Below are 23,615 nucleotides of genomic sequence, written 5' to 3'. Positions count from 1 at the left end.
AGTCCACACATACATTTTAATTTTTATGTAAGTCTATGCAGTGCCAAAAGACCAGGTACTAACAGAACAGTATTTAAGAAATCCATGCACTTATGTATTAGTTATAAGATTATTCAGGAGTGGGCCACGAAGATGATTTCATCAAATCATGATAAAACAGATGCAAGGAAGAACAACATTTCAGTGGGGCTCGATTTCATGCATCACTTTGACAAGCTCGAAACCAAAATTCCCTGTATCAAATTTCTCAAATATTTACTTGTGTTTTATGTTCCCAGGAAACAGAAACCGTAATATGTTATTCTACAGTTCAAAAATTGAGGAAATTAAAAACAGAAAATACACCAGTTCGTTGGCATGGGCACGCTGCTAATCCATCAGAAGAAAGGAGGACCAAATTAGACGTTCTGATCTTTTCAACTCAGCCTCCACTGACCCCCCTCAATTCACATCCTTAGAAAAAAAATCTCTCCATCAGAAATGTGATTGGTTCAGTGGTTTAGATCTATAGAACGATGACTCTTTTTCCAGCTAGGGAGCAGTGCTAGAAATGAATGACTGTTTTGGAGGACAGGCAGAACAAGTAAAGGCCTAATAAGAAAACATTTTCTACAATTTTTATTTTATCTTAGGGGATTCTCTTAAATTTTGGTTTGGTTATATACATACTTACCACAAATCACTTTGTTCACATAAAACAAACAAACTAGAATCAAAATCACTTCAAAGATTCTGTTTTTTTGTTTTTTTCATTCTGGTCCAATAATCTAAGTTGTTACTCGACTTGAATCATTTCAGGAACCAGCCAAGGGCAGTGACCTGAGCTGTCAGATGCACATTAACTCAGTGGCTCATGCCATATGATGAATGCTCTTCTGGAAGAGGCTAACTCACCATAGCCACTGCTGCTGAGATTCATAGACTCTACACAAAGGTTTGTCTTGGTTTAAGCCTTGACATAGTTTTGAAAATTCTGAAAAGTCAAGGCAAGTACAAAAGTGGTCTGTCTGTCTGTCTGTCTCTCTCTCGCGCGCGCGCGCACGCGCTCTCACACGCTCGCGCGCAAGTACAAAAGTGGTCTGTCTGTCTGTCTGTCTGTCTCGCGCGCGCGCTCTCACACGCTCGCGCTCTCTCTTGCTCGCGCGCTCTCTCTCTCTCTCTCTCTCTCTCTCTCTCTCTCTCGAAAGGCCTGGAGAAATAATATTTTGTCCATGGGTCTATCTCTAAAGAGTGCCAAGGATAAAATGGAGAAAAGAAAACGTACAGAGAAATTGGGAAGGAGAACTTCTAGGAACAATGCTCTGACCGAAAACGAAAAATGAAGAAAGGAAAGTTTTCATAAATTATCTAAAGGACATCTGGCAGATATTGATCTGAAAATGTAATTTCAGATGAGTATTCTCTCAAAGCTGGAAAGAAATCAAAATTATTAGAAATATCCTAGTCGAGATTTTGGAGGAAAAGTATATGAGACTGCTTTTTATGTGCTGTAAGTACAATTTAATTCTTGGGTTTTCCTAAATTCATCTCAGGAAACAGTAATCCATAGCATCTTTGGCACAGCTTGACAAAGCACTTCTTGTCTTCAGGCTAAATTTGTTCTCTTGGATGTATGGACCGTACCCGGCCTCCTCAGACCCTCCTGGTTTCCAGCATCTTTTGGAAAGCATGGAAACCATCTCAGCAATCCCTCTTGGAGAGCACTATTTTTAAATGGAAATATACAAAAAAGCATGGAAAACTTTCCTGATTGGCCTCTGTGTAGCTGACTTGGCTTTTAACATAATCCTTTCCCCCCAGTCACAATTCTATGTATCAGGATTCATCGGCTTCTACCAGAGTCCAGTGCAATGCAGCTGGACCCATCTGCAGGCACTTACTGTAGCTGCGTTTCAGGGGAGATGTTCCTAAACAGATACCTTAATCCTCTGGAATTCAGATTTTTTTTTTTTAAAGTTACTCTTCAAATGTGACTGACCCTTGCACATGTATGGGTTTGAATCAACCAGATTTGTATTATGATAAAGGCTAAAGCTATTCCCTTTCTCCATTAAGTATGAAAGGATGCTAGAGAAAACCTAAACTCTTTTCTAACTTCTGTCTGATAGTATTAAATCCATCTTTCATGCCAAGGCCACATGCCACAGAGAAGCTAACCCTTTCAGAGCGAGATCCCATTAGCAGGAAGTTTATTGGAGAAAACCATCCCCTTGACTCTTCAAGCTGGCCCCCAGGTATATCTAATCAGTCCTCACAGCATGAATGAGAGTCCAAAAGGCAAAAAGGAGGAGCAAACAAGGATCTCTACAAAGTTGCTCACCTTTCATTTAATGTTCTGTTTATTTCAGTAGCTGCATTTCCCTCCACTATTTTCCTCCACTACCCCCATTTCTCCAGCTACCTTATCTTACTCCAGTTAACTGCTCTTTCTTTCCAGCTCTTCTCTCTGCCATTGACTCCTAGTTTTTCAAACCAGCAAAATATATTTCTTTCCTTCTTCCAGCTCCCTTTAGGCCTCTCCCTCAAAAGGAAGGCTCAGACATTTCTGTATTTCATTCCAAACCAAAATAAAGTGAAGACTCCCCAGTGACTTAGAATGAGAGCCCCAATATTTTCATAGAGAGAAATGTTTTTTTATTTCCTCCTGAGCTCTAAGATGACTGGGGTAAGAACACAGATGACGATGAAATCCCCGGGGCTCTGCCTCTCACTTTCATGAAAGCATTTCCCAAAGCGTGGGGTGCACACCGCTCGTGTTACCAGAGACAGTTTTAGGTAGGGCATAGTTATGGTGGCTTTGGGTTGTGTATTTATTATAATGTGCATTAAAAAAAAATATAGCTGGCATATCGAATCTGCAATTTCACAGTTATTACTGCTTAGGGCAAATGTACCTTAAAATAAAAAAAGGGAGCAGTTTAAAGAAAGATGTTAAGTAAAACATAGTAAACGTAGAATGTGAATATGGTAAGGATCATGAAGATGAGGCATGAAGAACCAAAGCTTGGGAAACATCATTTGATAGAAATGACTTGGAACAAGGAAGAATGGGTGTGATGTCAGCGACTGGCCATACCTCCTCCTTCCTTGTAAATCCCTGAGCTTGGGGCAGAGGGTGGGAATGCAGCTGTTGTTATCCAGGCTGGGATTCCCAAATTCACATCGGGGACCAAAGTACATAAAAATGCTTCTGAATGGATAGATCAAATTCACATTCTGCTATAACCAAGGATAACATTGCCATTGAATCTATAATTAGAAGCACCCTAGTCCAACTTTTTCAGTTTAGAGGCAAAAAAAAGTCTTTAATTTGGGTTTGTCTGATATTGTCTCATGATTAGACTGGGATTAGGAGTTTGGGGAAGAATACTGTGAAGGTGAAGAGACTTTCTCATTGCATCACATCTGGGGATAGTGCTATCAATATGACTTACCAGTAGCAATATTAACCTTGATCCTTTGTTTAAGGTGATGTCTGTGAGGTCGATCCACTGAAAACTTCCTCTCTCTTTCTATGCTCTATTTGTTAGAAGCATGCAAGTCTAGCCTACACCCAAGGAAAATTAAGCTTTACCTCCTGGACGAAGAATAATTAAAGAATCCGTGACATTTGTTAAAACTACCACAGCAATTAGTAAATATTTTGGGAGAGATACTTAGAGATTCTGCAAATATCTCTTTTCTCCTTAAAGGTTTGTCCACCTAGGATTCACCAGCAGATCTTGCGTGCAGCGATTATTGCTGTGATGTTATCAGGATAACAGACCATTGTCCTCATTTCTTGTACATTTGTAGCTTGGAAATCTTTAAGAAAGATTTGTGTCTCCTCTCCCCTATTTGTTTGTTTGTTTGTTTAGTCTACCATTTATTTATATCAGTATGGACTCATCAATATTTCATTTTTTCAGTTATAACCAAACAATATCATTACTTATTATAATGATTATTTCTTTTGCTAAAATTTTTCCAGCTTTGGCTATAGGAAACTTTCAGGTTGACCCTTATGTCCTTTCAACATGCTCTATCCTTTAAATATAATTTTCAAAAGCACTTTCAAACTTTCTAGCACTACAAGGTGCTCCAAATTCATCTTGTAGTTTTCCTACCTCAGCTCTAGAATCAGTTATTCCTCCAAGGGGCCATGATTTCTTTGACTGAAGAACGTTATTTAGAAACAAAGATGTTAGAGCTGGGCGTGTTCATTGATATCTGTTGTCATTGCTTCTCTCAATAGAAGAACTAGAAAATGTACATATATATATGAACCCATATATACACACATATCTATATTAATTTCTGTATCTGTTTATGTTCATGTACATATAAAAGTAGGTACATATATGTGTAAATAAGTGTGTATATATGTGTGATATATGTACATATATGTACATACATACGTACATATATGTGTCTGTGTATATATGTGTGTGTGTATGTAAGGATAAGCATAAGACTATAGCGATGTCCTCAGAGCTGTTTTTAATAACTGATCTAACACTGACATCCAGTATCATCTTAAAGGTTCCACCTTGTATCTAAAATCCTAGTCAGCAGCTGTTATAGATTAATGTCCAAAAAGCTAAGTTGATGTACTAATCCTCCCCCAGTGCTTCAGAATAATTTTTCTTGAAAACAGCACAATTAGACGTAATCACTAAGATGGGGTCATATTGGAGTAGAGTTGATCCTTAGTCCAACATGACCGGTATCCTTATAAGAAGAGAACAAAGAAAAGGGCGATGGTCTTGCGAAGACAGAAGTAGAGAGTGGAGTTATGCTACCGCAAACCAAGGAACACCTGGGGCTAGCAGAGCTGGAGAAGACAGGATTCTTCCCTAGAGCCTTGGCGGGAGCGTGGCCCTACAAACACCCTGACTGAAGACTTCTAGCCCCCAGAACTGTGAAAGAATAACTTCCTATTGCTTTAAGTCACCCAGTTGATGACACTTTGTTACAGTAGCACTGGGAAACTAATGTAGCACCCCTCTATCTGATACTATTTTCTATCTTGTCTATCTGGTAATACACAAATTAGCCACTTTATTCCAAAGGCTATCTCATATCACATTTTAGACAGTCTGGATCCCTCCTAGACCTCTGTCCTTGGTAGCAAAAATGATCACTTATTTTGTTACATCTGTACCATCTGGTACAGTGCCAGGTACCGAGTAAGTGCTCACAAAATGTTTGCTGACTTGAATACCTACAGACCTCCTCTGTCAATCCATTAGACTAGCCACGAGGTCTCTCTTCTAATACTTATTTTATTTTGTCTCAAGCTCTGCTGGATAAGGTCTTTCCTCCCTCCCTCCTTTCCTTCTCTCTTTCCTTTCTTCCCTCCTCCCTTCCTCACACACCCTTCCTCCAACCATTATTCACTGGACACATACTGTGTGCATGGCATAGTTCTAGACACTAGAGAATTAGTAGTGAACAAAAGAGAAAAAAATCCTTGTCATCTTGAAGGCTTATATTCTAATGAGGAATAAAAATCTAGAATCTGAAACCTGCAAATCACCTATGTCTAAATGACAAATAAGTAGTGACACGAATGCACAGTTTCCCCGGGTTATTTGGCCAGCTGTGGGCTGGTGGCCTCCTTCTCAACGTCCAAAAGTACAGCTGAACAGCTGTACTTTTCTTTTCCAATTTTTAAATTCCTCTCCTCTTCCTAAGAGGAAGAGTGAAGGGTAGGTGGGGGTGGCAGACAAGGAAGAAAACAAATGAGCCAGAGAGAAAGTAGAGTGGAAGGAACGAAAATAACGGTGCTCTTACAGTGTATTTTAAAGCCAGTCCTTCCTGAGCTGTACCAGGATAAGTATTTTACCTATGCTAATATCATTATTATTGTTACACCATTCAGCTGACAACATAACTGCATAATAATAATGACTAGCCAGTATTGAGAATGTTACATGTTAGGAAATGGTCTAGACACTCACCAACTTGATCTCACTTACTCCTCACCACAATTCTGAGACAAATTCTACTGTTCTTCATTTCATAGATGAAGAGCTGGATGCTCAGAGAGGTAAAGTCATTTGCTCCAAGGCCCACAGTTAGTAAATGACATAATTTAGACATAGATGTCTGTAGTTTGGACCTCAAAGTCCTGGCCCATCACCTTGTTTTCAGGGAACCCCCTTCCCCAAAGGAGGTGCCAGCCAGCTAGGGCTGCACAGCCTATACAGCCTCCAAACAGGATTTCCTTCTGCGACAATAGATCTTCTTGCTGACCCTGTCGCTTTCATCGCTTCATTGTGAGTATTTTTCTCTACCCCAGGAGAGAAGCTCTGTCTCCCCTGGTTACTGGGGTAACAGATACTTGAGTGATATTCGCTGTGTTTCCAATGGTCACTTGCTCTCTCTCTTTCCCAGCACCTCTCGGCCTTTTAATTCTCTCATTATTTAAGCCAGCATGGAGCAATTTTCCAAAACATCCAATTAGCAAGTGCACAGAAGGGACTGGGTCCATAATTAATTAGTGATCTAAGACACAACAAAGCAAGAACAAAGCCAAGGCGGTGTAAAGCACTGAAAACAGATTCTGCAGGAGGAAGATGCACACATTCCAAAACCCTCCCCGGGGAGGGACAAAGAACCCAACAATCCGCTCATGAATTCGAATCCCAGAAGCTCTTCCACACACATGTCTTGGGATGGAACAGACATTATTGGATGATAATCCCAAGTGGAACATCTCCCGCTCTGGGATGAACAGCTGCCTCCGTTTTAGCGATGAACTATTTTCCATTGTTTTCATGCAGGGAAGGTTGGCCCCTTTTTCCTCCCACAATCTTTCAAGCTTCTTTAGAGATAGTCTTTCCTGCAAGGTGGCCTCCGCTGCTACGATCTCTTGTTCTTTAACAGAGCAGAAGGCACGGTAGAACAGCAGGCTTTAAGAGCCCAATCTAGGATGAGTATGGAGGCAGAGAAAAGGAAGATAATAGAAGAATGCTGGGACTCTCAGTTACTACTCTAATCTGGGGAAGTAAGGTGGGCTCAGATAGAAGTCCACCCAGATCGAATCCACCCCCCAAATCAGCTTGTTCTCCAACACCCAGGGTGAAGTGCAAATGACCGGGAAATGCTAGCACTGTTATCAGTGAACCTATTACCTTTTCTTTGGGAAGCAATAGGAATTATGTTTGCTTTTGGTTATTGTGGATTCTAGTTACTGCCTGAAAGGCAAGAGCCAACAAAGCAAGAAGTCCAAAGAGTATTACAGCAAATTCCCACATCTCAAAGGGATGACATAACCACTGTCATACACTTGCCAGCAGTGAGAATTAGAAGCCTTACATAGAGTTGAAGGAATCTTTTACTACTTTTTCTAACCTACAGCCTAATTTCCTTTTGGTTCTAGATTGGGCTAATGTGAGCTTTCAGGAATGATCTCTGTACTTAAGGGAGTGTACCTAAACCTACCTCACGGAGCCACAGTCTAAGCACGTTGCTTATTACCATGGCAATGGATACAAGCAATGTTAGATGAAAAGGAAAGGAAAATGAAGATACCCACCAGGACATTTATAAGACATACTAGCGGCTGCTACTGCTCAATAACGTAAATACTAGGATGCATGTTGCTAAGCAATGTTGCATTTTCGGTCCTTAATAACTCCATTAGTAACACAGGATGAGACAAAGTACATTTTGAGAATGATGAGATGTTTTGCCTTACTTCTGTGAATAATCAGCCTCGGCAACTATTGCTTCCAGCATGAAGCAAAAGTGATTATCCTCTGTCCCCTGGCTGGGATGCACATTAGAACTCAGCGGGAAATGTCCTGTTGGAAAGTCTGAGGGCTCTCTGCTACCCCCGCCCCATGGCCTTAAGTTTTAAACAAAAAAATAAATGAATCAATAAATAAGCACACGTTCTTTTTATAAAATGTTCTCTCTCCACTCTTGTATATGTAGCAAATGCTAGAAAATTGTGAATTTGAAATACACTTAAAGATTTGGAGTAAAATGGTTCTACAAATATTCAACCTTCTGATCCAAAGATAATGCTGCTTTGGGGTATCTTGTGTGAGGGTGAAAGACCTGCAGGCCAGTTCCAGATCCCATATTGATGACAACAATCCTTTGGTTTATAGATGCTAGAAAGTTGCTCAGATTGAGCTCCCTACTAATGGTTTCTTGCCTCTTTTCCCAGCATTACCTGGTTGCCCAGCAATCTGTGGTTACTCAGCCTTCTTTGGTTACTCAAAATTCCCAGTTACCCAGAATTCATAGGATCCAGTATTCCCCAGTTACTCAGCATTTCCCAGCTACTAAGTATAAAGCAGAAATAATCTGCAAGAAAATAACCTTTCAGTAGGATTCTACCAGTGGAATGCTGGGAACTTTTCATCTTTTTAGACAAACAATGCTGCGCAAAAGACACTACTGTGTGAAAGTTAAACCATGGAGTCTGGGTGGAGCCAGACGCCCTAGGATGAACTTCAACATCACAATTTCCTGTTGTACTGACTTTGGACAAATTAATGTTTCTCACCTGCTATCATGATGATTAAGATGCTTTGTAGGAAGAGCTTAGAACAGTGCCCCCTTCTGGCACCTTCTGGCTCTGGGGCAGAGCTATCCTAGTGTTTGCACGTGTCTTCCATTCTCCGCCCCACCCCCAATTAAAATGAGTAAGTATCATAGTTTGTAAAGGAAAAAAAAAATGCTGATTCCAGAATGCACCCGTAGGACCTGTATTTTGCTGCTTTTATATTTCAGAAGAAACCGCTGGTCTAATGAAGCTGAAAATGGCCAAATTTTGAATTCCTATAACATCAAACTGTTACTAATTATGGTTCTGGTCATATGCCATATGTTTCCCAGAAATAACAAATGTTCCATGGAAAAATAAGTAGCTAATACGGGTGGGAAAAACATATATAGCAAACAGCCTTGTTTTTCTTGGCTGTTAACTTTAATAATGAAATATTCAATGAAAAATATGAACATTCAACTGCAACTACTTCTACACTTCAGAAAGACACTCACGGACTACTGAAAGTCAGAAATCTATGTTTAATAGCATTGCCAAGTAATTTATTCTGAATCTCTTACATTTAAAATTTTGAAAAATGTTATTCAAGTCTCAGGTGTTTTTCCCAGTAGAACTTACAGTGGTAGATATTAAACTAATTCCATGTGATTCTCATTTTCAGAAATACAATTTTAGACTGCTTAAGAATTTCAGTGTGTCCCTTTGAGCTGCGTTTTTTTAAAAAGCTATTTGGATTTTTTAAAGTTTTATTTTTGTGGGTTTTCTTTTTCCTACTAGAAATGCATTTCTCTTAATTTCTCAATATTGCTATTTAACAGGCTAAGTGTTTTAGATTTTTTAAAAACTCCCTTTATTTTACTTAAATACATTTGAATTAAGTGATTTTTTTTTGTATCTAGTGAAAGAAAATTAAATTATTGATTAAGTAATCTTCATTTATAAAGGCCATACCAGCACTAGAAGGCTGGGGGTATGTTTTACTTCAGTAGGTCTTATACTAAAGGTCATGTACTTCTAAAATAAATCAATCTGATATTCTCTTTTATTCCTATTTTCTAATACAGGTAAGTCATGAAAATCCTTAAGTGCTAAAAAGTTATTAAGAAGCTGCAATGGAGACAGGTACTGTTATCTGTAGTATGATACCACATATAATAAATTTGCTTACCATGTGACAATCAATGCCAAGTGCTAGAATTACAATGTTGAATAAAGCAGACTTGGGCCCTGTTCTCGTGGAGCTTTTAGTCTAGGGCAGTGCTGCTTAAAGTGTAGTTTTGGGACCAGCACCATGAACCACTTCTTATCAGACAGCAACAGGACAAGTACAGATATTGCAAGCAATTGTTTAGATACTTTGACAGCAGCTGGACATTGCTGCAACATCCAAATGTGTGATCAAATGGACCCATCTTGTCTCATAAATGAGGTACAGACCAGTTCGTATATTGCCGAACTTGCATCATGAATTTCGCATGATGGGGGTCTAAGTGGTCACGGATAGAAGGACAAGTATTGTCCTATGACGAATTAGTAATTAAAAAAAAAAAAATCTCGTCTTTCCAATAGATAGTTTGAGAAGCAGTGGTCTGAGAAGCGCATTATAGAAAAGAGAAAGAGAGGAAAGAAGGAAAGAGGGAAAGGGGGAAGAGAGTTTAATTCCAACTGAGAAAATCTGAGACATTTTCATGGAACAAATGATTCCTAAGTGGGATGGAATTTGAGGGGTAGAGACAACAGCTTGGGAAGTAGTATGAAGGCAGAAATACACGAGGATGTCCCGGCCGCTTGGTTCACTGCACTAGGAATATGATACGGAGCCAGGGAAAATGGAAATAAAGGAGATAAATTTGAAAAGGTCAATTACAGTCAGTTAGTAGAGTTCTTCCAGTGCCATGAAAAAGAATTAGAACTTTATTTTCAAGACAATGGAAGTTCTTAAATATTCCTGCACATGATAGTAACATGAAAGAAAGCTTTATTTTACAAAAATAACATTGGTCTCATTCGAACTATATGCAACACTTTGAGGAAGGAGGTCTTTAGGTGAAATAAATAACAGTACAAAGGAATTTTTAAAAATAGTTCTCTTAATGGTGTCATATCTTAGTCATGTATCTAAGTAAATTTATGCAATCTTAAGTCTTCCCAGGCACCAGAGCAAGGTAAAATACCACTTTGGAAGATCTAACTCTGTATGAATAAAGTGATTTTGAAATGCCATTTCTTAGCTTAACAGTGACAAAGAGAACACACATTCTTCCTGTTTTCAGAAACTCTGATTAAACCACAGATATTAAGGAAATAATAAACCAATATACGATTGTAATAACTTACACTAAAATGTCAAGTAGTATCACCAAAGGACTCACAAATGGCACTTCTTTTTCTCTGTTGTTCTCGACTTCTTATAAAACTAGAACTGAATTCATTAAATATGACTTGTTTAAGTTTCTGTGTGTCTCCAAAAGGCTATTAATTCTTGCAGCTGACTGAGTTGGAGTCTTTCACAGCATTAAGATTCCCATAAATGCACCTTTTAAAATATAGTTAGTAAGTTTTACATTTTGAGGGTATAATTGTATGAGGTTTTAACAAATAAAACAAGACTCTCAAAGTGTATACCCTCTCCCCCACAGAAAAATGTATTACCTCGTTAGAATTTGCTGAGTAAAAATCTAATTATTTAGTCTTCTAATTTTGGTTTCATAATGTTATTTTTAATTGCGATATAAGAACTATAGAATTATAAATCTATTATCCTGTCAAACTGCTATGCATTTAGAATTGGATGTGTTTGCAAAAGTATAAACTATAATACAAAGCTGAAACAGCACTGTGAGCAACTGACTATGATATACGAAAGCTGTGGTTTTGCCCCCGCCCCCAGGAGACATTTGGCAACTTATAGAGGTGGGTGTCATGACTGGGGCGGGGAGGGGGCGCGGTACTACTGCACCAGGATGCTCCTAAACATCCTACACAGCATAGGACAGCCCCTCACAACAAAATGATTTGGTCCAGCACGTCAACAGTGTTGCGGTTGAGAAATCCTGTCCTAAAGAATCGCAATAACAATATTTCCATTATTCTTCTCGGCATATGTGACAATAATAACTTTGCTTCATGCAATCTGAAAATCAGAAACAAAGAAGTTCCTGAAGATTAAAAAAGATAACTATTATGGCTCCTTTTGATAATACAATGACTACTACTCCCATCCCCACCCCACCCCGATTTTTGCAAGCAAGACCTGAAGGTGACCCTCACAGGTGCCCTGGTTTAATTCCATCAGTGATAACACTTTATTATGCAGATATGTAAACACTGTTATCCGGACATCTTCAAGCAGACCTGCAGAAAAGATAGGCCTGGTTGAAAACTCAAACAAGATTCCAGATATCTATTATTTTCTGAGTTGTAAGTCACTGATGATTTTAAGATGCACCATCAATTACATAACAGCTTTTGGAAATATGGCAAAAAAAAATACCACTCCTTAGATGTTTACATTAACTGTAAGATGTGAACCGTTTTTAGAGATATCAAATATGCAAAATCTATACTAAATGTATAAGAAGATATACTAAGTTCGTTGTGTAAAAAGAAATTGAAAGACTCTGAAATCTCTTAGATCCTTCTCAGTCAGTATTAGCCTCGGTTATCTTCATTTAAGTCTTTTCATGAATCCCTCGACCTCCCATCACCACTCCAGGAAGAGGTGGTAAGGTGCAGGCAGGGCAGTGGTATCACATGTTCTTCGGAGATGAGAACAAACTCATACAAACCTCACAGCTTCTCTCTCTTATGTTTCTCTCTTGGAATTTCTCCCAATCCTTTAACTGTGATGGGGCGCTGTGAAGAACACCTGTGTGGAGCATGGTGCCAGTGCGATACAACGTATATTTGAAATTGTTTTTAAAAATTCAACTAAAGACCACCTACACCAGTTATTCATAAACAAAAACTTACTATAAAACCTATGTATTTGCTTATTGGCATATTATCCACTTGTTCCACTGGAATGTAAATATGTAAACAGGGATTTTTGTCTTGTGTTTACTTAACGAATGAGTGAATAAATGAATGATAAATGAATATCTTCTCTCAAACAGCAGTTATTATACAATTGCAGACTTATTTTCACACTGACAGAAAACAATAGGATTCACACTCCATGTTACAAACTTTACGGTCATTCATTTGTTCTCTACTAAGTCTTTCACACTTGCCCCTGCCACCTTTCTACCTCCCTTGCTCTCCAGCAACACTGGCCTTGGATCAGCTCCCAGAAGCTCCTTGCTCTCTTCTATCTGAGGGCCTTTTGCCCAGAACACTCTCCTCTCCATCCTCAATTTCTTCAGGAAGGCTTCCCTGATCACCACTTAGACTAGATGTCATGCCTGTATTTTATAGTCTCATAGTTTCTCATGTTTTGTTTTGTTTTATTTCCATCATAGTACTTATCATATTTGTAAATATATTTGTGTAATTATTTGATTAATGTCTCCACCAACCCCACATCACTCAGCTATAGCAGAAGCCATTAATATCCCCGCCATCCAGCACACTGCCTGTCAGGTTGTAATGCTCAATAATTATTTATTAAATGAATTACGTTTCTAGGAACATTATCTGTTACCAAATATATGAGTCCATGCTAGACTGTATTGTTCTCCCCTCTGGCTCAAGGTAGGTGCTTAATCAATACTTTTTGGTTAATTGAAATCATCATTTATCTACTGTGACCACATTCTCCTAAGTCTACATGACACTAAAAGAACTCGTTGCAAAATTACTGAAAAATCAGGTACTTTTCATTCTTTTTTCTACATACTAATAACGAAGCAGTTTGCTTTTTCACCCACTGAATTTATTAGCTGTTTTTGACATTAAAAACATAACTGGGTGAAAAATGGTTGTTTAAGGGATTCAATTATTGAATAATCAGTATTTGTGTCTATGTCTGTATTTGAAAACATCTGGAAGTATACTTGGATTATCCTCTAGATATTTGATGTCTTGTGCTCTCAGCCTCTGAGATAATCTCTCTTTATTATTGTTCCTGGATAAAAGATATTCTGTTGACAAAATAGGTGTTTTTCATAAGGAGGCATTTACAGAACATTTAAAATAAAGAGTAGTGAACTCGTAGGCTAAGAGGATTAAACTAATATTTTTTAGGAAGAGGAAGAAGAGGTCTTTAATGCAGAAAACTGTAGAAAATTATAATTTCATATAATATTGTGTAATCGAGAAGCTAGTCACATAGGAAGCCCTGGGGAAGAGTATGGAATTCTTGGAGATCCTGGCAAAATGATTCTAGCCAAAGAAAGCTAAAGAGAGACACCTAGACAAGAAATTAGAAATAACTGTAAACTTGAAATCTATTTCATATACTTCACTTTAAAATAGTTTCTTTACATATATCTTCCCTAACAATTGTTATCAGGATGTCTGTGGCTAGGCAGTTTTTATTTAAGTGTCTGGAATTCTGTTTAAGTAGTTTTTATTTAAGTGTCTGGAAATCTTAAACAGAATTCCAGGAAGTTCAAGAAGTTGGGGCAGTATTTGCTACTGAGGCCATCTTCTTGGAAAGCCCCAGTTAGGCAGTTTAGCCTCTGTTAAAGAGATCATCTTCACCCCTGCCTCGTTCATTCCTCTCACAGCCAACACTAGGCAAACGAAAAGTGGCTCATTCACTGCTTTGAGAGCTTTTCTGTCCATTTCTCATCCAAATTGTCCTCCATTGGGTCTGACAGATGCCTCGAATCTAAAGCACGAATTCCTGCAGCCTCTCCTTGCTCCACATAAGCCAGAGAAGAATAGAGCTGATTTGGGGCTCACTCTAGAAGGGGATGCCCAGTGAGGAATCGCCTGTCCCTGAGATCCCAGATACAGGAGAGAGACCTGGATGCTTGAGGAGAGGAAGGAACGACCAGCAGCCAATAGCAGACATTGATTCTCTTCATCTCCACGCCAAGGGGAAGGGTTCTGATGCTGAACTACACTCATGCTCTATTGCCTTTTGGCAAGAATACACTATTTCCTGTCTTTCTTTAGTTTGATGTTAGAAAGGTCCAAGGAACTAACACAATGGCTCCCATCACATCTAGGATAGTGATAACCAGAGTATTACAAGAAGAAAGACCCTCCCAGGCTGCCCGATCACTACCAACTTAAATGTACAAGTCTATCTTGACCTCCAAGGGAAATGCACTGGAGTTGAGACTTAGTTCTCAATGTCAAGGCGGGGCGGGGAGACTCCGAAACATTAGATTTTGCTTAGCATAATGTCAAGTATTTCATTACTGTTCTACAGATCTCTTTAAGAGGACTGGCTACCAAGTTTGGAATAAAGACTTTTCACTTTTACTTTCTCGTGACATTCAGATGAGCCACGTTGCTCATGTAACATTTGATTAAACCACAGAGATTTGACAGGGATAGAAGAAGTGAGGTAAAAAGAGTTAAGTACATTGGTTTCACTTTATATCAACTTATCTCCCTTCCCTGCAATATTATTAAAATACAAAAAGCGCAGTTTTGTTCTTGTCCACATTTATTTTATTTTTGCCATTTGCTCCTCATATAAAACTATCTGGCTAAGTAAATATTAGATTAATATTCATGCCTCATATATAAACAGCTACATAAAATATTGCCAGGGACCGAGCCATGTCACCTTGCTTATGAATCTTGTCTGGCTCTCATATGGGGCCATAAGCATATTTTGAAAAGTTTTCATGAAATTCATATACCAGTAGATTTCCTATTCTGAAAAGCCAATTTCCTAAATATTCAACGAGATTGCTTTCGAGACCCACATCAACACATTAGGAAGGTAATAATGTTCCTATCTTGACAGGAAATTCACTATTGTGGGTGTTGCTGTCCTAATTATACTGTAATAGAATTTCAGAATAATCTTTTCTGAATTAGAAAGCATCCGTTCTACTCGCTGCACAATATCCTCTTAAATTTCTCATACCGACTGAGTAGATTCAAAAAGTAAGGAGGGGCACATGCACATCGCCTTCGTTTCCAGGAAGAAAGGCAGGTTTTTATCACTTATCACTGTTTTTTGTTTTGTTTTGTTTTTTTAAAGTAAATTTCTTATATTTAAATAAAGTTTCTATTTAATCAAAATCACCACAGAAGAGAACAAAATTTTTAAAAAATCAGAATGGGTACATAGTTTTATTTTCACTAACCTATAAACTTATCAAGAGTTAAAAATAGCAATGTATATATATATATATATATACATACACCTCATGACGAAGTTTTAATGACAGATGTAAGCTAGCATTTTCTATTTACCAAATACCGAAACATGAACACACAACAGCCTAACTAGGAAGCAGCATCTTTGCATTCTGAGTTATCATTTACACAATTTAAAACCCTTGCATTCAGAGAGGTTAAAAAAGTAACTCACGATATGCAGTCACGCGGTGCCTTGGGTCTCAGAGCCTCCCACTGTATCGTGACAGATTTTATCACCAGCAGTTCTATGGCCCTGCAATTGAGATCACCCATATTTAGTGAATATTTTACCTGAAGATTTGACAGCTCCGTAAAGCAGTTGATATAAAACTGTTACTTTTAATTCTTCTGTAGTTGCCTTTGCAAACAGGAAACAGAAAACACACCTACATGAACACTGACATATTTCAGCCTAATTGGTCTTTGGCTCAAAGTTCTCAGGAGTGAGTCTTATATCACAGGGAGTGACAGGTTTAGTCCCCAAAAGAGCAACTCAGGTCCTAGCATTTCAGTCTAAAATCCTTTAGACATGTGCTATGCAGGCAATTTATTATAGGGAGAAACAGGCATTCTTAAAAACATCCGTGCCTTATGGCCTTAATCCTGGAAGAACTATAAACTTTAGAATAAATTTATGTACATATAGCATACATATGTTTATATATACATACATAACTATACAATATATTAAATAATATATTTTTAAAATATATACATTTATTATAATAAATAACATACTAAAATTACATATATAACTTTTTCCTGGAATACATATAGAAACTCTCATTCAGGAATCTTTTGACTATAAATAACAGTAAACCCAACTCACTTATATAAATAAATAACAAACTCACTTATATAAATAAATAACAAAACAATAAAATATTTTGGCTCATTGAACTATGGGGAAAAACCCAGACGTAGGGGCGACCAGAGGTTCACCGTATCATTTTAATCTCTGCAATTCTCTCGACACTGGTATTCTCTGTATATTGACTTGAATTTCCAGCTGCTTCCCTCATGGTGCAAAAAATAATAATTGCAGCAGCTGAAGACCACACATCCATCTTCCAAGAGGACACAGTTAGCACGCTGGCTATCCTAAGTTCTCACTAAGGTTACTCAGATTGCCACTTTGCTGATATAATGCCAGAGGTAGAGTCATATCTTACAATCGTGAACTGTCAAGCATGAAGACAAATGCCACATGCCGTAAAGACTAAATTGAAGGAAGGTGCCCCAACACTGGACCTGGTTTGCCTGTTCCTAGGATGTTACATGAGAAAAAATAAACTTTTTGGTTAAGCCACTGTAAAAGGGTTCTTGTTGCATGCAGCTGAACACATTAATACAAAGAGGTTACACAACCATGTAATGACGGATCAAGACTTAACCCCAGCTCTCTACAACCTGTCCAATGGTATTTCCAATAAACCCCACTGCCTCTCCAAAAGCAGAATTCATACTCTGAATATGACACAAACAGGCATTTAAATTTATGCTTCTTTCTCAACAAATAGCTCATTTAAGTGATCTGAGCCATAGTTCAAATGGTAAAAGGGAATTCACTGGTTTTGTTTTGGGTTTCTTTATCTTTTTAACAGGTGACATTCTGCCACTTAAAAAATCGCTCAGGCAAGAATTGAAACTTAGATCAGTTGACCAAAATTTCTTTCAAGGCTCCCTAAGGGATAATTAGCCATCTTCCCAAATCTCACCGTGGGTGAATTTTCTTCCTGGACTTTCTCATTCCTTAGTTATTAAAAGACAATAGAGTACTTGTGGGTCTGGCTGCACATGTAAAGAGCTTGAGGTCCCCACTCTGTCCTAACAACATGTAGAAATCAACGACTCCTCTTGGATCTATAAACCACTACTCCTAGGATCACAAAGACCAACAGAGGAAAACAGTCTTGGCTTCCCTGAGCAGACACTTGCCAGCATTGACCACCCTGGAAAGCAGTGCTGGGGTAGGAAAACCTCAACTGCAAGTGACAAACTGCTGGAGTCTCTGTGGGGACAACTCTGAGAGTTAAAAACTCCATGAGGACTCAGTCTTGGGGAGTCTTCACAGTACTGTCAGGTTTACCTCCAGGAGCTCTGGATTCCCACGGCAAATATCAGAAAAATCTCCTCAGGCTTCTAGAAAAAGGAGGGGGAAGGAGCCATTCTGAAATACAGCAGTCTCTCCTTATCCACAGTTTTTCTTTTCATGGTTTCAGTTACCCTCGGTCAACCGCAGTCTAAAAATTAAATGGAAAACTCCAGAAATAAATAATTCATTGCACACCATTCTGAGCAGCATGATGAAATCTCCCACCACCCCTCCCTGTCCAGCTCAGGACGTGAATCATCCCTTTGCCCAGTGCATTCACACCGTAGACGCGCCCCGCCCATTAGTCATGTAGTAGCTGCCGTCTCGGTTATCAGATAGACTGTAGCGTTATCACAATGCTTGTGTCCAAGTCATCCTTATTTTACTTGATAATGGCCCCAAAGCCCAAGAGCAGCGATGCTGGCAATTAGGATATACTAAAGAGAGACTGTAAAGTGTTTCCTTTAAGTGAAAAGGCCGAAGTTCCCTACTTACTAAGGAAAGAAAAAAATTGCATGTCGAGGTTGCTAAGACCTACAGTAAGAACAAATCTACTACCCTTGAAATTGTGAAGAAAGAAAAAAATTTTGTGCTAGTTTTGCCATCATACTTCAAACTGCGAAAGTTATGGCCACAGTGAGAGTTGGGAACTTAGTTAAGATGGAAGAGGCATGAAATTTGCAAGAGGAAGACATAAACGGAAAATGCGTTCTGCTTGATGGCAACGTTTTGTGCCAGAAAGCACTGAGCCTGTGCAAAGACTTCAGCATGGGATCCCCTGAGACTAGTAATGGCATTCACATAATTTTTATTAAAGTATATTGCTATAATTGTTCTATTTTATTATTAGTTATTGTGGTTTATCTTTTTCTGTACCTAATATATAAATTAAACTTTATCATAAGAAAGTATGTATAGGAAAAAACATAGTACATATAAGGTTCTCTATCATCTCAATTTCAGGCATCCATCGAGGGGTCTTAGAACTTATCCCTCACCAATGGTAGGGTGGTGGTGGTGGTGGTGGTACTACTGTATGCCAGGTCCTCATAAAGCCTGCCCTCAGGGAAACTAGTTAACCAGAGAGAAGGGAAAGAACTCTATTGCAGTGCATTGTCGCCATCCTGTTCCGCTTAAGGGGGAAGGAAGACACTGGGAAACACTTGGAGGTTCACAGTCCAGAGGCACAGGCTCACTAAAACACTGAGACCTAATCAATCATAGGATGCATAGAACACTTCCTCTCGCTGAAAACCTCACCACCACATTACTAAAAGATCTATTTACAGCAGTTTCTTCTAGCCGGTACATCATGTCTGGCTATCAAGAAAAAATTACCAGGCATATCGAAAGGTAAAAGACATAATTTGAAGAGACAAAGCAAGCATCAGAACCAGACATGGCAGGGAAGTTGGAAGACAACAGAACTCTCATGAAGGCTGGAATAATTTACTGAGCCAGAAGTCAAGGAGGAGCCCCACCCAAAAATCAATTGCAGAGGAATGAAGGACTTAGTTGTTAAAAGCAAAATGTTAAAACTTAAATATATATATGAATGACATCTTTCTGACCTCCAAATGGGAAAGGAATTCTTAAGGCACAAAACTGCTAATCTTAAAAGGAAGGATTGACAATCTTTCCTACTGTAATATTAAGATCTGTTTATTAAAAGAAAGAAAACAGAAGGCGTCCCAATATCCAAACAATTTTGCAACATGTAAAATTAACAAAAGACCAGTATTCAGATTATATAAAGAAATGTTACAAATCAGTAAGAAAAGACAACACAATAGAAAAATGAGCAACAGATCTGACACATTATCACAGAGGAGAAAAATACAAATGGTGAAATGAACATATGAAAAGATGAACAACCTCATTTATAGTCAGGAAAGTGCAAATTAAATTGATGGTGGGAGTATAAATTGATATAAACACTTGGGAACAATTTAACCTTATCTTATGCATCTTATGAAGTTGAATGTTCACATACCCTCCAATTGAGCAAATTCACTCCTACCTACATTTTCTAGAGAAGCTCTTATAAATATGCACTGGGAGACTTGCACAAAATAAAGCTGTTTATAACAGCTTTATTCAAAACAGCGAAAAAGCTATATTTAACACAAATTCCACCAACAGGAGAGCAAATAAATAAATTGAGTTATAGTCATACAATAAAATATTAGACAACAGGGAAAATTAATAAATCACACAGACCTGCATGCAACAACTTGGGTGAACCTTAGAAACACAATGAATGGTAAAAAGCGAGCATCAGGTAACTATGTATAAATGACTTTTTTTTTTAACAAATAAAGCTCAAGAACTGCAAAACTAAACAATATTCTTGTTTTGTAAACCTACATGTAATATATTTCTTACAGTTTTATAATCATTTAATCACATATGAAGATTCATGTAACTACAACTGCAATCAAGATATAGAACTATCCACCACCACACAGAACTCTCTTACTACCATTTAGAGTTTCATCCAACTCCTCTGCCCCCATTCCTATTCCTGAAAACCATTAATCTGTTCTCCATCTTTATAATTTTATAATTTCTAGAATGTTAATAAATTGAACTATACAGTATGTGACCTTTTGATACTTTTTTTTTTTTTAACTTGGCACAATGGTCTTGAGGTCCATCTAATTTGTTGCATCCATCAATACTTGTTCCTTTTTATTGCAGAATAGTATTCCATGGTTTGAACGTACCACAGTTTAAACACTTATCTATCGTAGGCCATTTTGGTTGTTTTTTGGCTATTACATATAAAGCTTCTAGGAAAAATTCTGTATAGGTTTTTGTTTTTCATTTCTCTAGGATAAATGCCCAGGAGATTGATTGCTGGGTCATGTGATAAATTTATGTTTAGGTTTTAAGAAACTGCCACACTATTTTCTAGTGGCTATATCATTTTAATCACCAGCAATATTTGAGAGATTCAGTTTTTCTACATCCTTGCCAGCATATGGCATTATTGCTGTTTTTAATTTTAGTTGTTCTAATGGGTGTGTAGTGATAGCTCATCACAGTCTTCATTTACATTTTTGTAACAGCTAGTGATGTTGAACATCTTTTCATGTACTTATTTGCCGCCTATATATCCTTCTCAGTGGAAGAAATGTCTATTTTTTTTTGCCAGTTCTCTAATAGAATTGGTTCCTTTTTAACTGTTGAGTTTTGAGTTCTTTACATAGTGTAGATATGAGTCTTTTGTTAGGTATGTGTTTTGCAAATGTTTTCTGTCTATAGCTTATCTTTTCATCTTCTTCACAGAGACCTTCATAGAGTAAACATTTTTAATTTGGATTAAGTCCAATTTATTTATTTTTCCTTTTCAAGATCATGCTTGTGGTGTCATGTTTTAAGAATGCTTCATGCAGCCATAAGTCCTAAAGATTTTCTCCTATGTTTTCTTCTAAAAGTTTTCTAGTTTTATGTTTTACTTTTAAATCTATGATCCATTTTGAGTTGTATAAAGTGTTTGCTCATTTGTTTGTTTTGTTCTGCCTACAGATATCCAATTGCTCCAGCACTATTTTTTAAAAATGTCTTTCCTCCATTGAATTGCTCTTACATAGTTATCAAAATTCAGTTGGCTATACTTATATGTCCAGCTTCTCTATTTTGGTCCACTGATCTGTGCATCCATCTCCCTGCTAAGTTCACATGTAATAAGTCTTGAAATAAAATGATTTCTCCTACTTTATTCTTTTTAAAATTGTTTTAGACATTCTAGTTTCTTTTTTTCATATAAATGTTTAGAATAGTGTTGTCTATAGCTACAAAAATCTTTGCTGGAATTTTTATAATAATTCCATGAAAACTGAATATCTATTTGAGGAGAATTAACATCTTTACTGTGTTGAATCTTCCAATTTATGAACATAGTACGTCTCTCCATTTATTTAGATCTTCTTTGATTACTTTCATAGGCGTTATAGTTTTCAGCATACAAATCCTGTATGTTTCGTTAGATTTTTACATATAAGTATGTCATGTTTTTGAGTGATTATAAATGATATTGTATATTTAATTTCAGTATCCATGTACACATTGCTAGTATATAGAAACATAGAGTTTTTTTCGGTTTCTCTCATATCCTGCAACCTAGCTGAACTCACTTATTAGCTGTAGGAAGCCTTTTTTTTTGTAGATTCCATTGGATTTTCTGGCAGATCATCATGTCATCTGCAAGAAAGAGCAGTTTTATTTCTTCCTTTCTGAATTGTATTCCTTTTATTTTCTCTTCTTACATTATTGCACTGTGTAGAACTTCTAGTGCTATATGAGAAAGGGCACCATTGTCTTGCTACTGATTTTATAGGAAAATGATTCAGTCTTTCATTATTAAGTAAGTTGTTAGATGCAGGTGTTTAGTAGATATTGTCTATTACATTTTAGGAAGATCCTCTCTATTCCTATTTTTCGAAGAGCTTGTTTTTTGGGGAATCATGATTGATGTTGAATTCTGTCAAATGATTTTTTCTGCTTCAATTAGTGTGACCGTGACTTTTTTCTTTAGACCATGGTAGATTATACTGATTAATTTTCATATTGAATGAGTCTTGAATCCCTGGAATAAACCCATTTGTCATAGCATATAATTATTTTTATATATTGCTAAATGCTATTTGATAAAATTTTGTTAAAGAATTTCGCATCTCTCTTCATGAGAGTCATTAGTCTCTAGTTTTCTTATCTTGTACTGTCTTTTTCTAGTTTGGGTATTAGAGTAGCTTCATGAAATGAATTGGGAAGAGTTCCTTCCTCTTCCATTTCCCGGGAGAAATTTATAGGCCTAATGTTAACTTTTCTTATATATTTGATAGAATCTTCCAGTGAAACCCTCTGGGCCTGGAACTTTCTGTTTGGAGTTTTACTAAATTATTAATTTCCTTAGCTATAAGGCCACTCAAATTATCTGTTTTATATTATGTGAGTTGTGGTTTGTCCTTTTTGGGAAATCAGTTCCCTCCATATAAATTCTGAAACTTTGTTGTAGAGTTGTTTGTAGGAATTTCCTTGTTATTCTTTCAATGTCTACTGGTCTGTAGTAATATCCCATTTTTTATTCTAGATATTGATAATTTGTGTCTTCTCACTCTTTGTCAGTGTTGCTGGAAGTTTATCAATTTTGCTGATCTTTTCAAAGAATCGGTTTTTTGTTTGATTATCTCTACTGTTCTCTTTTCAATTTTATTGATTTCTGCTCTTATCTTTATTATGTCCTTTCTTATTATTGGTTTGGGTTCATTTTGCTCTTTTTCTCTAGTTGCTTGCAAAACAAGTTCCTGGAGAAGGGAGCTTGGATTATTGATTTGAGACTTTTCCTCTTCTCTAATCTTAAGTACGTAGTGCTATAAATTTTTTTCTCAGAACTGCTTTAGCGCAAAGTGCGGGATCAAAGTTCCGGTGTCTGACTGGCTGGCAGAACCACTAATTCCAGGCCAACATCACCTTGCTGACAAATGAATTATACCGTCCTGAGGCCCTAGCCGGAGGTGCCATTCCATAGTGAGGAAGGGAGGCTAGTCCTGGTGACCGGCTGGGAGATGGGGTGGCTGGCGCCATTTTCCCCACTGGGACTAGGAGGTGGCCTTGGCTCTCCCAGTGGGCTTGTTGGAGTGCGTTCTGGAGACTGGAGTGTCGCCCCGTTGGGAAGGAAGAGTAGGGAGGGGTAGGACAGGATGGGACTGGGATACCCCACAGCTCCCTGAGGGCCCTTGG

At 37.7% G+C, this 23,615-nt stretch overlaps 1 protein-coding gene across 3 annotated transcripts in view; it reads right to left on the bottom strand.

Annotated features, from left to right (window-relative positions):
* NCALD (neurocalcin delta) overlaps positions 1 to 23,615 on the bottom strand; it is a 382,331-nt gene that overhangs the window by 143,456 nt on the left and 215,260 nt on the right. For 2 of the 3 annotated variants that reach the window (XM_015593057.2, XM_025050121.1), the window contains exon 3: positions 15,948 to 16,028. The gene's annotated coding sequence lies outside the window, so the exon portion shown is untranslated. Of the gene's footprint in view, positions 1 to 15,947; positions 16,029 to 17,864; positions 18,019 to 23,615 lie in introns of those variants that run through there. The other variant, XM_015593058.2, reaches the window with a different exon arrangement.

The sequence above is a fragment of the Pteropus alecto genome, unplaced genomic scaffold, assembly GCF_000325575.1.
Source record: "Pteropus alecto unplaced genomic scaffold, ASM32557v1 scaffold164, whole genome shotgun sequence".
Classification (NCBI taxonomy): Eukaryota; Metazoa; Chordata; class Mammalia; order Chiroptera; family Pteropodidae; genus Pteropus; species Pteropus alecto.
Note: the sequence above shows the minus strand (reverse complement) of the source record. Positions and strands in the feature narration are given on the sequence as shown.